Source organism: Zingiber officinale, chromosome 1A (genome assembly GCF_018446385.1).
Source record: "Zingiber officinale cultivar Zhangliang chromosome 1A, Zo_v1.1, whole genome shotgun sequence".
Lineage (NCBI taxonomy): Eukaryota > Viridiplantae > Streptophyta > Magnoliopsida > Zingiberales > Zingiberaceae > Zingiber > Zingiber officinale.
The window spans coordinates 55,556,921-55,572,289 of NC_055987.1; positions in this window are offsets into that span (position 1 = coordinate 55,556,921).

A 15,369-nucleotide genomic window follows, 5' to 3' on the forward strand; every position below is an offset into this window, starting at 1 on the left:
CCCTCACGATGACACCCTGATCATTCGAGCGGTAATAGCCAATTATACTATTCACCACATTTTCATTGACACAGGCAGCTCGGTCAACATAATATTCAAGAAGACCTTCGACCAACTGCAAATTGACCGAGCTGAACTACTGTCAATAACGACCCCCCTCTACGGATTCACGGGGAACGAAGTCTTGCCGGTCGGCCAAGTCCGGCTAGCTATCTCGTTGGGCGAGGAGCCACTCAGAAGGACAAGGACCACCACCTTCATCGTGGTTGATGCTCCTTCTGCATACAACGTTATTTTGGGACGACCGGCGTTCAACGAGTTTCGGGCGGTCGTCTCTACCTTCTGTCAGAAGATCAAGTTCCCGGTGGAAGATCAAGTAGGGGAGGTGCGGGGTGACCAACTGGCGGCTCGGAGATGCTATGTGGAGATGATCCGAGCTGAATCCAAGTCCGCTCGGAAAGTGCCGAGAGTCGAGGTAAATACTATAACCGAGAAACCTCCTTCTTTGGTTTATGAAGAAAAAGAGGAGGTGCAGATTGACTCTTCCCGACTGGAGGCCACCACTTTCATAGCATCCGATCTGGAGGAGAAGCAAAAGGAGAAGCTGATCACATGCAGAATCTTCCGTTCGGATGTATCATTTGGTTGCAGGAATGAAAGCTATAAGAACAAAGCAAAGGCATGATTCTGGTGCACCAAGCGGGTAGCAACATGATGCCGTGGCGAAGACCTCGTGCCGTTCGGCCGGGAGTATATTATCCGAGCCAAATTCTCGATGGCGAAGACCCCGTGTCGTTCGGCCGGGAGTTTATTATCCGAGCCATAGGCTCGATGGCGAAGACCCCGTGCCGTTCGGCCGAGCGTATAATAGCCGAGCCATAGGCTCGATGGCGAAGACCCCGTGCCGTTCGGCCGAGCGTATATTATTCGAGCCATAGGCTCGATGGTGAAGACCCCGTGGTGTTTGGTCGGGAGTATATTATCCGAGCTATAAGCTCATTATTGAAGACCGTCGAGCGACGACGTTAAACTCTAGAGTCGGACCGGCGACAATAAAAATCCCAGCTTGAAGACAGTCGAGCGGCGACATTAAACTCTAGAGTCGGACCGGCGACTATAAAAACCCCGGCTTGAAGACCGTTGAGCGGCGACATTAAACTCTAGAGTCGGACCGGCGACTATAAAAATCCCGGCTTAAAGACCGTCGAGCGGTGACGTTAAACTCTAGAGTCGGACCGGCGACTATAAAAACCCCGGCTTGAAGACCGTCGAGCGGCGACGTTAAACTCTAGAGTCGGACCGGCGACTATAAAAACCCCGGCTTGAAGACCGTCGAGCGGCGACGTTAAACTCTAGAGTCGGACCGGCGACTATAAAAACCCCGGCTTGAAGACCGTCGAGCGGCGACGTTAAACTTTAGAGTCGAACCGGCGACTATAAACTCCCCGGCTTGAAGGCCGTCGAGCGGCGACGTTAAACTCTAGTGTCGGACCGGCGACTATAAACCCCCTAGCCTGAAGACCGTCGAGCTCCGACGTTAAACCCTAGAGTCGAACCGGCGACTATAAACCCCCCGGCCTGAAGACCGTCGAGCTCCGACGTTAAACCCTAGAGTCGAATCGGCGACTATAAACCCCCCGGTCGGAAGACCGTCGAGCTCCAACGTTAAACCCTAGAGTCGAACCGGCGACTATAAACCCTCCGGCCGGAAAAAGATAATAAAAAGGTCGATCCGTTAGTTAAATGGCCGATCGGCCAAGTTACCAAAGGTACTTCACGAACAATCTTACGGGAACGCCCTTTAAAAAGGTGGGGGTGTTCAGACAAGCGACCCAGTTAACGAAAATACTTCATGAAAAATTCCCTTAGAAAGCTAGGAAGGTAGGACGAGAAACGATTAACGAGAAGAGAAAGGGGAAGACGCGGACGACAGTAGTTCGCGCTCTGATCGGAGAACACAAGTATTGACAAAGTAAGCTAATAAAAAGATCGCATATCTTCATTAAAATTCAGGCCCTCAGAGCCGATCGGAAGAGTTACAAAAAACATTACTCAAGGAAATCATAAACGCTCCTCACTCTATGGGCTCGAAGATGGACTCCGGAACAGCTTCCAGCAGGCCGCCCATGTCTCGAGGAGGAATATAGGTATCCTCAGGGAGATGGCCCTTAGCCTTCAGGTAGACGGTGGTCGCCCGGATGGCCCCTTCGAAGGACAGAACTAGCCGATCACTGAGCTTGTCACCAAATGCGTCCGATCGAAGGTAGTTCTGTTTCATCACCTAGAAGCGGTCGGCTTCTCCGTCCTGGTATTCCTTGAGCGCCGCTCGGGAGGCGTCGAGAGCTCCTTGGAGATCTTGCTTATCTGCCTACAGTTTAGCCTCAGTGGCAGATCGGCTCTCTTTCTCAGCAGATAGCAGGTCGGTCAATTCTGTAACACGTTGATCCAGCGTTCGTACCTGCACCTTCATCGCGTCCAAATCAGCAACGACCCTATTTTTTCTGGTGGTGGCCACAGTGATCTGGTGGTCATGAGACTTGACTTGGACTTCGAGTCCAGCTACCCTGGTTTCCAGGCCGGAAGACTTGTGTCGCTCGACCGCTAGCAGTTTTTCTATCTGGGTCAGCTCGGACCTAAGCGTAGCATACGAGGGCCCTTCAGCCGGCGCCCCTCCAGAAATTTGGAGTTTCTTCAACTCCTCCCCCAGTTCGGCTAGACGATTGCTGACCGCAATGTTCTCCACCCATTGCTGCGTTCGGATGGGATAATGTTAGGAACCTGGTGAAGTCGTCATAATAGCGTGTTAAGAAACATACCCCGGTGGCTTGCTGTATATGGTTGTCTGCTAGCTGACCGGGAGTCATCAGGGCAACCCGAGCCCTTGCATCTTCCCACGTCTTTGCAAGCGGCCCTCGAATAGTAACTTGATGCTCGGGAGCAGTGGGTTGATCCGTCGCCAAGAGGAACTCCTCGGTGGGAAGACGGAGGACGAATTTGATCACTCGACGACCGTTCGGATCCGATTGGGAAGAAACAGCTCGGCTGGACGACTCGCCGAGCGGCGCAAAAATAATGTCCGAGCGCTTGAGCCGAAGGCGAACCCGGGGCAAAGAACTAACGGGTTGCGCCCCAATTGAAGCTGCTGGCTGGTCGAGCTAGGAGGGAGTCCGATCAGACGAGATGGCCTCATGTGCGGCGGGTGGCGGGTTGATTGCCTCTAAGGGGGCGTCGACTAGCCCAACCACCGGCTCCTCCTGCGCAATGGTCGTCTGGCGCCGCTTGTGTATTATCAATGGGGAATCACCCGCCGAGCGCTCCGCGTCCTCTGACGTAGGCTGTTGACCGGCCGAAGAGATAGCATCCCCGGCTGCTCCAGTTGCAGGGACCTGAGCGGCAGACCCTCGGGCCTCAGTTGGAGTTCCTTCGCTTTCGCCCTCATGCGAGCCGACCGGCTCAATGCCTCGATCGGCCATGTCCTTGGCCACCACCGCCTCCATTTCGGCAGCTTTTAACTTCAGCCGATCAGCAACCTTGGCGCGCCACATGATGTCAGCTGCATAACAGAAGAATAAATCAGTTAGACCAAAAGGAAAAAGGACAAGGAAAGTGCTTACCCATGCTGCTCGGGAGCTTCGTTCGGATCGGGCTCAAGCCGAATATGTACAACACCCCTTCGTGGAGTAGCTTGTTGATGTTGAACCTCTGGCCGGCTAATAGATTGGCCCCATGAAGATAATCCGACTGGCTCTTGTATCTACCGAGGACCGGTGGGCTCGGCACAGTGGTCTGCCACTGGGTGCGAAAGGATGGCAGTTCGGGAAAGCGAAGGTAAAAATAACTTTCCTTCCAGTGATTGTTCAAGGTCGGCATCTTATCGAAGAAGACGAGACCGATCCACGATTAGAAAAGGAAAGTACCCCACTCGGATTGCTTGGGATAGTAGAAATAATAGAAAATTCTGGGGACTAAAGGAATGTCGTGCAGCTTGAAAAGGATTACTACGCCGCACAGCAACCTAAATGAGTTGGGGACAAGTTGGCCGAGCGGGATGCGGAAGTAATTACAAACCTCACAGATAAAGGGATGAAAAGGGAAGCGCAGACCGGCCACAAATTGGTCACGAAAGAAGCAAACGGTGCCGGTCGACGGATTGTGGGGTCGATCGGAAGAGGTGGCCAAAGCTAGTCTATGGTCAGGAGGAAGCTCGAACTCGTTAAGGAAGCGTCCCGCGTCAGTCTCGTCAAACCTGCTTACCATGGTCATATACCATAGGTCGGGAGAGGGATCCGAAGGCTACGAGGTGCTAACCATCGTCGGAACAGTATCAAGGAAGAAAGGACTGGGAAAAGAAAAGTGAAGGGGTTGACGGAGAGGACAGAAACTATATCGAACGAATGCAGAGACCACCAGAAAGAAGAAAACGGAAGAAAGTAGAGATAGAAGAAGGCTTACTGGGAGCAAAGAGTGAAGGAGAGGGTCAGAAGTTCGTCGGAGCACTGAGGCAAGCGAACGTCGGGAAGATGGTTGCGAGAGGAATCACCAAAAACGCGAAGGCAAGAACGATAGAAGGAGGGTCAGCGTCGGCACTTCATAAACCCCGGACTCGACCCACTACAACCGTCCGATCCAGGTCATCGAAACGAGCGTTAGCATCAGATCGTCAGATTTGAACCGACGCCTGTCCAATCACAGCTGATGCCCCCGCCGTACGATGACGGCGGATTTGCCAAGTGGCGACCAGCTATTGGGCGGCATTAGATGAGAGCCATTACTCACGCGTGGGCAGCTTAATGAGGATTGGCACGAATTCCAAAGAGACCCGACAACTCCGACCGCCCCCAAAACAGAAGCGCAACAAACAGCGAGTGGAAATCAAAACTACAAGGCATGGCCATCAACTCGCCGATCGGCCGAAGGGCCTCCTAGAGCCGATCAAAAATACACTTTCAGGAGCGGAAAAGTGAATGTCGCTCGACCAAACTCATAGTCCAGTCAGTCGGACTTAGAGCCTCCTTCGACTAGACTTGAAGGGGAGGCATGTGATCCGGTGATAAGGACGGGGGAAAGTTAACGGCACGTGGAGGTCAAAGGTCAGGAGATTCAACCTTGAGACATAACCGAGCGAACAAAGTTGGCAGACTGGCCGTAAATCCCCTGAACCGAATGAAGACAACCCGACCGGGGGTTGGGTTTCTGATGCTCAAGGTAAAAAGGTTTTAAGGCCGAGCGGGATGACCGTTCGGTCGGGGCACCCGGCAACAGAGGCAGGAGCAATCTCATCCGAGCACACGACCGAGGTAGAAGTGACATGCTCGCCGAGCGGCTGAACCGCTCAGCCCTAGAACAGACAGAGAATGCAAGAGGACAAAGGAGACAGAGGATAACATCACTACAAAAATAGTCGCAAATAATGACTGAATATTCCGTCGGTATTCCGTCGGTAAATGCCTTTTCCGACGGAATACCGACGGAGATTTATCTATCGGAAAGAATTGGGTCGGTGGTCAATTTACCGACAGAAAATATATTCGGTCGGAAATTACTGTCGGAATTATAAACTCCGTCGGTAATTATTACCGACAGAAACGTTTTCCGTCGGAGAAAAGGGCCAACGGCGGGTGACGGAGTTTACCGACGGATTATTATTCCGTCGGAAATCACCGACGGAAGCTCAAATTCCGTCGGTGAATTGCCGACGGAATTCATAATTCCGTCGGTGATGTATCGTAAAAGTTCTATTCAAAATTCGATATTTCTCGACGGAATAGTAATTTCCGTCGGTGCATACCGACGGAATAGTAATTTCCGTCGGTGCATACCGACGGAAATCATAATTTCGTCGGTAGACACCGACGGAAATTACTATTCCGTCGGTAGACACCGACGGAATTATGATTTCCGTCGGTGATTGTATCGTAACTACCTGTTACGATTCGATAAATTGCCGACGGAATGAATATTTCCGTCGGTGAATTCCGACGGAATATAAATTCCGTCGGTAATATCCAGTAAGTTTTGAAATGTCTGCTTTGCATTTTCCAATTATCATATATACAAATTTTATACAATACAAACCATCACAAACGATGGTAACACAAACTCAAATCATATATAATAACAATCCATACAATACACAACCAACACAACATACAATATGCTCACAAACAAATAATAAAACTGTCAAAAACAATACAAAACATAGTAACAAGTGCCCATATCTCCAAAATTCCAAATATCCAAAACATATTGACAATCAAAAATATCCAAAAGTACTAACAAGTTAACATCAAATACAAAATATCCAAACTTACAATGATACATCACCTACACATATATCCAAATATAATCCTGTAAAAGTCAAATATAAAAGATTATAATCAGACTGAATCGATATAAATGTAATATATACCTCAAGAATTGTAATATATAAGTAATTTTGCATGTAATAAAATACCTGGATTATATTGTAGATATCCAATGATAGTACGGTGGTGATTGTATCCATACGAACTCCTGCAAAATGTAATACAATTTAAGATAAATATTTAAATTTGTTAAGAATCTAAAACCTAATAAGAATATGAAATTGTTATGACTACTCTATCTTATAAGAGATAAGGAAACAATTAATCATATTCAAGCATTAGTGGAAAGCAAGATGTATGCAAATGCTCATGGTAGTGTCAGATTTATTTTCAGCATGCATTTGGTATTTAAAATTTGAAAATACACAAGACATAGCAAAAACTTGGAAGTATGTATCTTGATACAATAGTGCTATCATTAATGAGTAATAATAGCTTTGTTAGCAACTACTATATATACCATAAAGCAATTGAATAAGCTTACTATAAGTTTTAATAGTTGTGTTATAATAAGAGCAATTTAACTTTACAGATATTTTAGTCAGAGGTGATGGGATTTTCAAATCCTTCCTTTATAACAATATGCAAAACTGAAAGTGATATAAATTAAACTTATGCTTTAACTAAAAATGAAACTTAAGTTGTACACTGCACATTAGTGGAACATCAGAAGAAAAATTAAAAATACAATAAATAAACATTAGAATAAGACAAATGACAGAAAAAATACTATGATTTAAAAATATAAATAATTAATCCAAATGGTTATTAAATGTTTATGAGAAATTTTATGATGGGGAAAATAAACCATATGTTCGGTTCACAATCAAACAACACTAATATTGAATTAATAACAACAAGAATGATTGCACTAAGAAAAAAATTTAGTTGTAATTGATTGAATACCTCAGAAGAAGCTAATCATCAGCAGGGTCTAATGGGTCTCGAGTCTCCTGTGACTCAATACCATGCTCTGACTGGGGATCCTGTGACTGGGGCGGCTGTGATCGGTCCCATCTAGCAATGACTGCTCGCATCTGGGACAATGTCTCCTCCTGAGCAGCCCATCTCTCTTCCCACCTCTGATCCATGGTAGTCATCTGAGTCTTCAATTCTTTATTTTCTTTTCTTAATGACTCCACCTCAGAAGAAGAAGAAGAAGAGGAACTGGCACGACCCCTAGGAGTCCTCAAACGATCAAATACCACCTTGGCCTGGGAGCCAAGACCGTAGAGGGAGGAGTTCTTTGTCCTTCCACCCACAACATCATAATAAATTTCATTTATTTGCTGGGTGGATAGATCCTGTGACTCCCCTCCCTCTACTGGTGGCTGAGATGCCTGAGCAACCCTGCTTGTCATTTCCTCCTGTGTAGAAAAAATATACAAATTATATCTTATACACAATTACTAGAGTTATTTAATAATGAATAACGATTAATTATAATAAAGTTAAAAATTCAAACCCCAATGTTCTTCGATCGAAGATCTACGTATGTGCCATCCTTTCTCTTGTGAGTCTTAAGAAAGACCTCCAGGCAAGTGGGTTGTCTTTCTAAAGAACGCTCCTGCATGCACAAATAAGTTGGTTCACAAATATACAAGTTTGTTAATAAATAAAAATATAATTTACAAAATATTAAATTCAATTCACCAGATCCATGGCGTGCTCAACAATAGATCGAGATCCTGATGTATGGCGAGCAGATCCGGTACTCGGGCCACATGGCTCTGTATTCCTATTTTCTCGAGCTTTTAGAGCCTTTGACTGCCATTTTTCTGTAGACCAAGTGGCCGTCCATGCACTCCAAATCTCCTCGGATACATAAGCTGGTCTAGTGCCATCCTTTCTCATATAATATAAAAGGTCCTTGTATAACTTGGCACAGTAAATATTCCAAGTCCCTACAAATTTTCCCTCCTGTCCTTCCTCCCATGTATATTTTTTTCTGCAAATAGAAGTTAAAAATTTAGTATATTAAAGATTAAATATATTGTACATATTCAACTTACTTACCAGAAATTCATTAAAATAAAAATCTTTAGTCGCATTATCTACATGTCTCCATGTAGTACCAGCAATGCAGACTCTTTCTTTAAATTTTTTTGTAATATATGTGGATACTCGATGGCCGTCAGGAGTAAATCTGCATATAAACAATTTTAAAATATAAGCTATATGTTTAAAAAAAGAAAATGAATTAATAATAAATAAAAAATACTTACGTCTCTCCAACAACCCTAAGAACTGTAGATCCACGAAGTGGTGGTGCTGGATGATCTGCCATGAGTATCTACAAAATAGCATACAATAAAGTGAACAAACATGGTAATCAGACAATAAAACATGATTGAATCATAACTTACTTAAAGATCAATAATGCTAAAATTTAATTAATGTCAGTCTCTGGAAATAGTTCTACTCAACATCAACAGTTTGTAAGTCGTCGTCGCTAGACTCTGTTATGTGAGCAAAATCCTCACTGCTAGATGTCTCTACATCATCTAGCTCCTCGTCACTGGCATTAACATCTACAAGTAATTGTGATGTAGAAGGAAGTTGTGAATCAACTGAATGTCTCTCTACTTCATCATTCTGAAATGCATCATGGTTTTGAGCAGTAGTGGTGTTCGACATTTCTATGATCGAACGAGGCTTCATTCGACAAACAGATAACCATTCACTAGCTCTTCTTCTCTTCGTAGGATATTCAAGATAAAAAACTTGACCCGCTTGTATTGCAAAAATGAAAGGTTCAAACTTATTGAACCTTCTATTTGCATTAACCTCAACTAAATTATAATTTGGATGTATTCTGGTACCTGTTCTTGGGGTCGGATCATACCATGAACATTTGAATAACACACACCTTTTTATAGGTAATGCTGAATATTCAATCTCTATAATTTCCTCAAGTCTACCATAGTAATCAAACTCAGTGTTATTTGTGTCGATAGATCCCTTTACACAAACACCAGAATTATAAGTTAATCTCCGTGAATCTCGTTGTGTCACATGGAATTTTAGACCATTAACATAGTAACCAGAGTAGACCATTATTTGGCGAAGGGGTCCTGATGCAAGATTCAATATTCTATCATCTTGCACATTTGATATTCTGTCTTTCACCTATCAAAAGATGTATGATATAAATTAGCTAGGATCGATCTTAATTTTATGAAGAATTATGAAAATTTCTCTAACTTACATAAATTTGAAACCATAATGCAAATTCAGTCTCTAACTTGTCAGCAACTTGACTTGCACTCATTGATGGATTTTGTAGATATAATTGTTGTTCATACAAGCTGTGAACAACAATGGTTAATTTGAGGCATTTCGGATATTAAGAAAACAAATACAGCAAGATTAAAGTTTAAGTGGGTAAGTTAACTTACTTGATGTATGGTTTGACTTCATCACAATTTAAGAGTATGTATGTTCTTGCAGCATGATATTCTTGTTGAGTTAACCATCTAGAAACAGATGCACCCAATGGTTTACCAGCAAATTTGAAAATAGAAAGCATCGATGGGTCAATATTCTGAGTATCATCGGAATTTCTAGGACATTTGTTCCTTCTGGTTTTAACATGATCAGCAAAATAATAGGAGCAGAAGGAAGATGCTTCCTCAACCAGATAAGCATTACTTATTGACCCTTCAACTTTTGCTTTATTACGGACATTATTCTTTAATTTTCTCAAAAATCGTTCAAATGGATACATCCATCTGTATTGAACAGGACCTGCTATTCGTGCCTCATATGGTAAATGTACTGGCAAATGTTCCATTGAATCAAAAAAACTAGGTGGGAATATGCGCTCCAGCTTACAAAGTATGAGAGGAATTTCTGTTTCTAGCCGAAACATATCGGTCATCATAATACACCTTGCTGTCAAATCTCTGAAAAACAAACTTAACTCCGTAAGTGCTTGCCAAACATTATTGGGAAGTAAATCATGAAAAGCTATTGGAATAAGTCTTTGCATGAACACGTGGCAGTCATGACTCTTCATTCCAAACATTTTTAACTTGTTCATATCAACACATCGAGCCATATTCGAAACATATCCATCTGGAAATTTAATTTCTTTTAACCAACTACATAAAGCTTGTTTACTATCTTTGTCCAATGTATAACACGCTTTGGGAAACTTATTGGTTGTTTCATTCTGATGTAACTCTGGTCTGTTGACTAGTTCTTTTAATTCCTCACGTGATTTTGCAGTGTCCTTAGTTCTTCCAGGTACATTCATCACAGTGTTGAAGATATTATCAAAGAAATTTTTCTCAACATGCATCACATCTATATTGTGTCGAATGAGTAGATACTTCCAATAAGGCAACTCCCAGAATATGCTCCTTTTTTTCCAACCACACTTGCACATCCTAACAAGATATTTATTTATCTCATCAGAATTAGGCTGAGATACTGGGAGAAATCCATAACTATCTATTTGTTCAATGATTTCTTCACCTGAAGCATGGACTGCTGGAGGAGGTTTTCTGACTACAACATTCTTTAGAAAATTTTTCTTATTTCGCCTAAAAGGGTGATCCAGTGGTAGAAATTTACGATGATTATCAAACCAAGATACCTTCCCACTGCAAGGTAATGAAAATGCATCGGACTCTGTCATGCAATGTGGGCATGCTAATTTACCCGCCGTGCTCCATCCCGACAACATTGAGTATGCTGGAAAATCACTGATCGTCCATAATAAGGCAGCATGCAATGTAAAATTAGTTTTACTTGCAATATCATAAGTCACCGACCCTACATTCCATAATTCATTCAGCTCAGCAATTAGAGGTTGCATGAAAACATCTATCTTATCTTTTGGATTAGCTGGACCCGGAATAAGCACGGTAAGGAACATAAATTCATCTTTCATGCACATCCATGGCGGTAAGTTGTACGGTGTTAATATAACTGGCCAAGATGAATATTGTTGTCCCGACTGGCCAAATGGTTGAAATCCATCTGCAGAAAGTCCCAATCTCACATTACGTGGTTCCATTGCAAAAGAGGGAAACACAGTATCAAGATGTTTCCATGCAGGAGAATCACAAGGATGACACATTATACCTCCATCGTGCTCATGCTCATGCTCATGATGCCACAACATGTGGCCAGCTGTAGCTGCAGATGCATACAAGCGTTGCAGTCTAGCAGTTAATGGAAAATAATACATCACCTTCCAAGCAATATTTTTCTTTTTCTTCCCTGGTATGCGAGTACGATGCTTAAAACGCGGGTGAGTACATATTTTACATTCATTCAAATCACTATCTTCATTCCAAAATATCATGCAGCTGTTTATACAACAATCAATCTTCTGTACAGGCAAACCTAAACCTCTGATCAATTTCTTTATATCATAGAAGCTATCAGTCATTATGTTATCAGCAGAGAGCAACTCTGACATCAATTGACAAATGTCATCGTAACACCTTTCTGAGAAATGATGTTCTGCTTTCATATTCAATAACCTTGCAGTAGCTGATAGTTGAGAATGACCAGAAGGAATACCTTCCCACACTTCTCTTTCACTAGCCTGTAACATTTCATATAGTTGCTGATATTCAGGGGTTGGTATTTCATCTATATTTGAATAATCAACTGCATTCATCGCATCTTGAACCATTGATTGCATTGAAATATCAATATTATTTGATGTTTCAGGAGCGGTAACAGTAGTCCCAGAAGATGAACCAGCAGAAGGCCCAATTGGTTCATATAAATAAGCCTCTCCGTGACAGTACCAATTGTAGTAATTTGGCACAAAATCATTTCTACATATGTGCATTTTTACAGTATCCTCATCACGAAATGCTCTATTTTGACATTTTTTATGATTGCAGGGGCACCGTAACTCAGCACCATTCATACATTCTGGATGACTTTTAGCAAAGGTCACAAACTGGTCAACTTCAGCAATAAAATCCTCTCTAATAAAACCATTATCTAATCGATTGTACATCCAAGCTTTGTTCATATACATTGTTATAACCTAAAGAGAATATAATTTGAAACATTATTAAACTTATATCACTTGAAATAATTTTAAATGCGCACAATTTCATCTCACAATCATCGTATCATATTACAATAAATCTCCTCTACACTAAAGCAAATAAATGAAACTAATATATCTCCGAAATGCAAACTATAAAGTAATGCCCGTTTCGTTCAAAACCAATACGAAGGGACTTCTTATTGTTGTTGAACAACTAACATATCATATATCCGAATTCAAAGTGAAAGTTTAAGCAACAATTTCTTTCCAAGCATTAGAACTTTATACGACTAAAGAAAGAAATAAGGGCAGGTTACAATAAAACACTAGTACCAAGGAAGAGAGCTAATAATCCAATGATCCATTACATAAACAGAATCAAATGATATATCGTAGTGCAGCTGAAGATTTGCTACAAGACAACTTTTTCTAATTATAACATTAAAAGAGAATACAAGCTTTCGTGTACATATCAAGTTTGCATCAATTTCAATTGGTTTGTTCAATAGCAGGATAATTTAGATATGGAGGAGAATGAACAAAGTGCTTAACAGTTAACACTAACTTTATCAACTTCACTTGGCTGGCCGCGATTAGACAGCGAGCAGGTGCCTGCGACCGCTGGGATGCCGCAAACAAGGGAAGCTGGGCTGCCGCAACTGGCTGCCGCGAGGACCTGCCTGCGGTGGGTGGCTTGCCGCGAGCTCGCCGCTGCAGCCAGCTGGCCGCGAGCAGGCCGCGGCGCCCCGCTCGCCGCGAGCAGGCCGCGGCGCCCCGCTCGCCGCGAGCAGGCCGCGGCGCCCCTCTCGCCGCGAGCAGGCCGCGGCGCCCCGCTCGCCGCGTGCAGGCCGCGACGGCCGCCAGCTGTGTGAAAACGGAGAGAGAGAGGGGCACGGAGCATACCTGACTGCTGGTTGCAGATGCCGGTGAACGGGAGGAGAGGACGCGCTGGGAAATCGCCGATCGTGGACGGAAATCGCCGAGAGAGGAGGAGGAAGCAGATCGCGCGAATAGGAAAGCGTCCGATTTGGTGCCCTAATACTGAAATACCGACGGAATTATAATTCCGTCGGTAACTGCCGACTGATTACTATTCCATCGGTAAGCAGTGAAGCTTATCAGTATAGAATTTTTGCGGGTTTAAAATTAGCGGATGCGGGCGAAAACTCACCGACGGAAATATAATTCAGTCGGTGTTTCCCGACTGAATTCTAGGTCCGTCGGTAATTTACGAAAACCGCTAACCCGGATCTTCCAGATCTGTTGCCTATCGTTCGTATTCCCGACTGAATAAAATTCCGTCGGTAATTGCCGACTGATTATTTATATCAGTCGGAAATTACCGACGGAATATAAATTCCGTCGGTAATATACGGACGGAATTTATATTCCGTCGGTAATTGCCGACTGATATATATGCCGTCGGTATATACCGACACAATTAAATTCTGTCGGAAAACACCAACGGAATATAAATTCCGTCGCTACGCCCGTCGTTAATTACGGGTATTTTTGTAGTGATGCATCATCCTCGAGACACCTGCCGCCGACAAGCAGCAGAGTTGGCGGCCGAGCCGTACACAGGATCATATGGTGGAAGCTTCCACCGTCACATCCGGGATATGCTCGGACGATTGCGGAATGACGCCAGAGGTACTTTTCTGACACAGGCTCGTTAAGGTATGTTTGGGGAAGCGTGCACGCATCGGGAAGCGTGCCCGCGTTTCCCCGGGATCCTATATAAGGACCCTCAGACGTTGACGAAGGTATGGGCAACTCTTTATGGTAGCTACATTACTCTGCCTCTCTCGTTGCCTGACTTGAGCGTCGGAGGGCCGTCGCCGGGAAACCTCTCCCGGCTCGGCTTCTTTACAGGTTCGCTGGAGAGCTACACCACCAGTCGGGGACAACGAAGCGTGTCACGTCCCCAGCGTCCGTCGAATCAGCGCTCGGACATGATCAATATATATATATATATATATATATAAATATAATTGATTAATCTAAATTTCATAATTATATGTTAACCTAATTAATTTAAAACTTTCTACATTAATAAATTTTAATTAAATTGAATGAACCCTCTTAAGCAACCATTGGTTTACGGATATTACAAATCATAAACTCGGGTTCAATTTTATGATATCAAGATTTCTAGGAGCCGAACCTAACTTAACCTTCAACGATATGTCCACTAGTGTCTATCACCATGTCCAAAATCGGGTCTTCACATTAACAGAGTATGTATATCCCTGACAAGACAGTAGAAGTTTCCGTCGTATGATCCGCCAATCGATCATGCCTCGTGTCAATGACACTATCTCCCAAAAGGATATTGAGAGATACGACAATAGTCCCGCTGCTTGGCCGAGCGGGATAACCGCTCGATCAAGACACCTCCGCTCTGTCGGCTTCAAAGAGATGACAAGGGTCCCGCTGCTTGGGCGGGCGAGATGACTGCTTGGCCGGGATCCCTCTACTCTGTCGATCTTAGTTGTTCTTCCCTGCGGTGACTGTGTGGTAGCACACCTCCCTCGTTCGGACAAGCCCTCCGGTCTCTTTAGCGTCCTGCTGCTTCATACTAAGCGTCTGATTGTCTTGTTATATTATCCGAGCTAGACGGTTGACCCGTCCAGACAATTATTACCCGACCAACCCTTGTAGTCTCTTGCCGATTGGACCCTAATTGCCTCGATATAGCCGTCTTCCGTTTGGGCACCGTAGACGAGCTTTTTGATACCTTAGCGTTAACCATTTTGACTTTGACCTCCATCTTGACCCATACCGGGTGGGCCCCCGCATCAATACCTTTTTTATGACTTATATTATGCTTATAAATCTCATGAATAAAATAGGAAATTATTATTATTTTTAATTTTAATCCTTGTTAATATCGATTTTTAGGAACAATTATTTTTTTTATTGGGTCGACCAACGGAATAATATTTCTATCTTATAATTTTTTTTTCCCATATTCTTTGT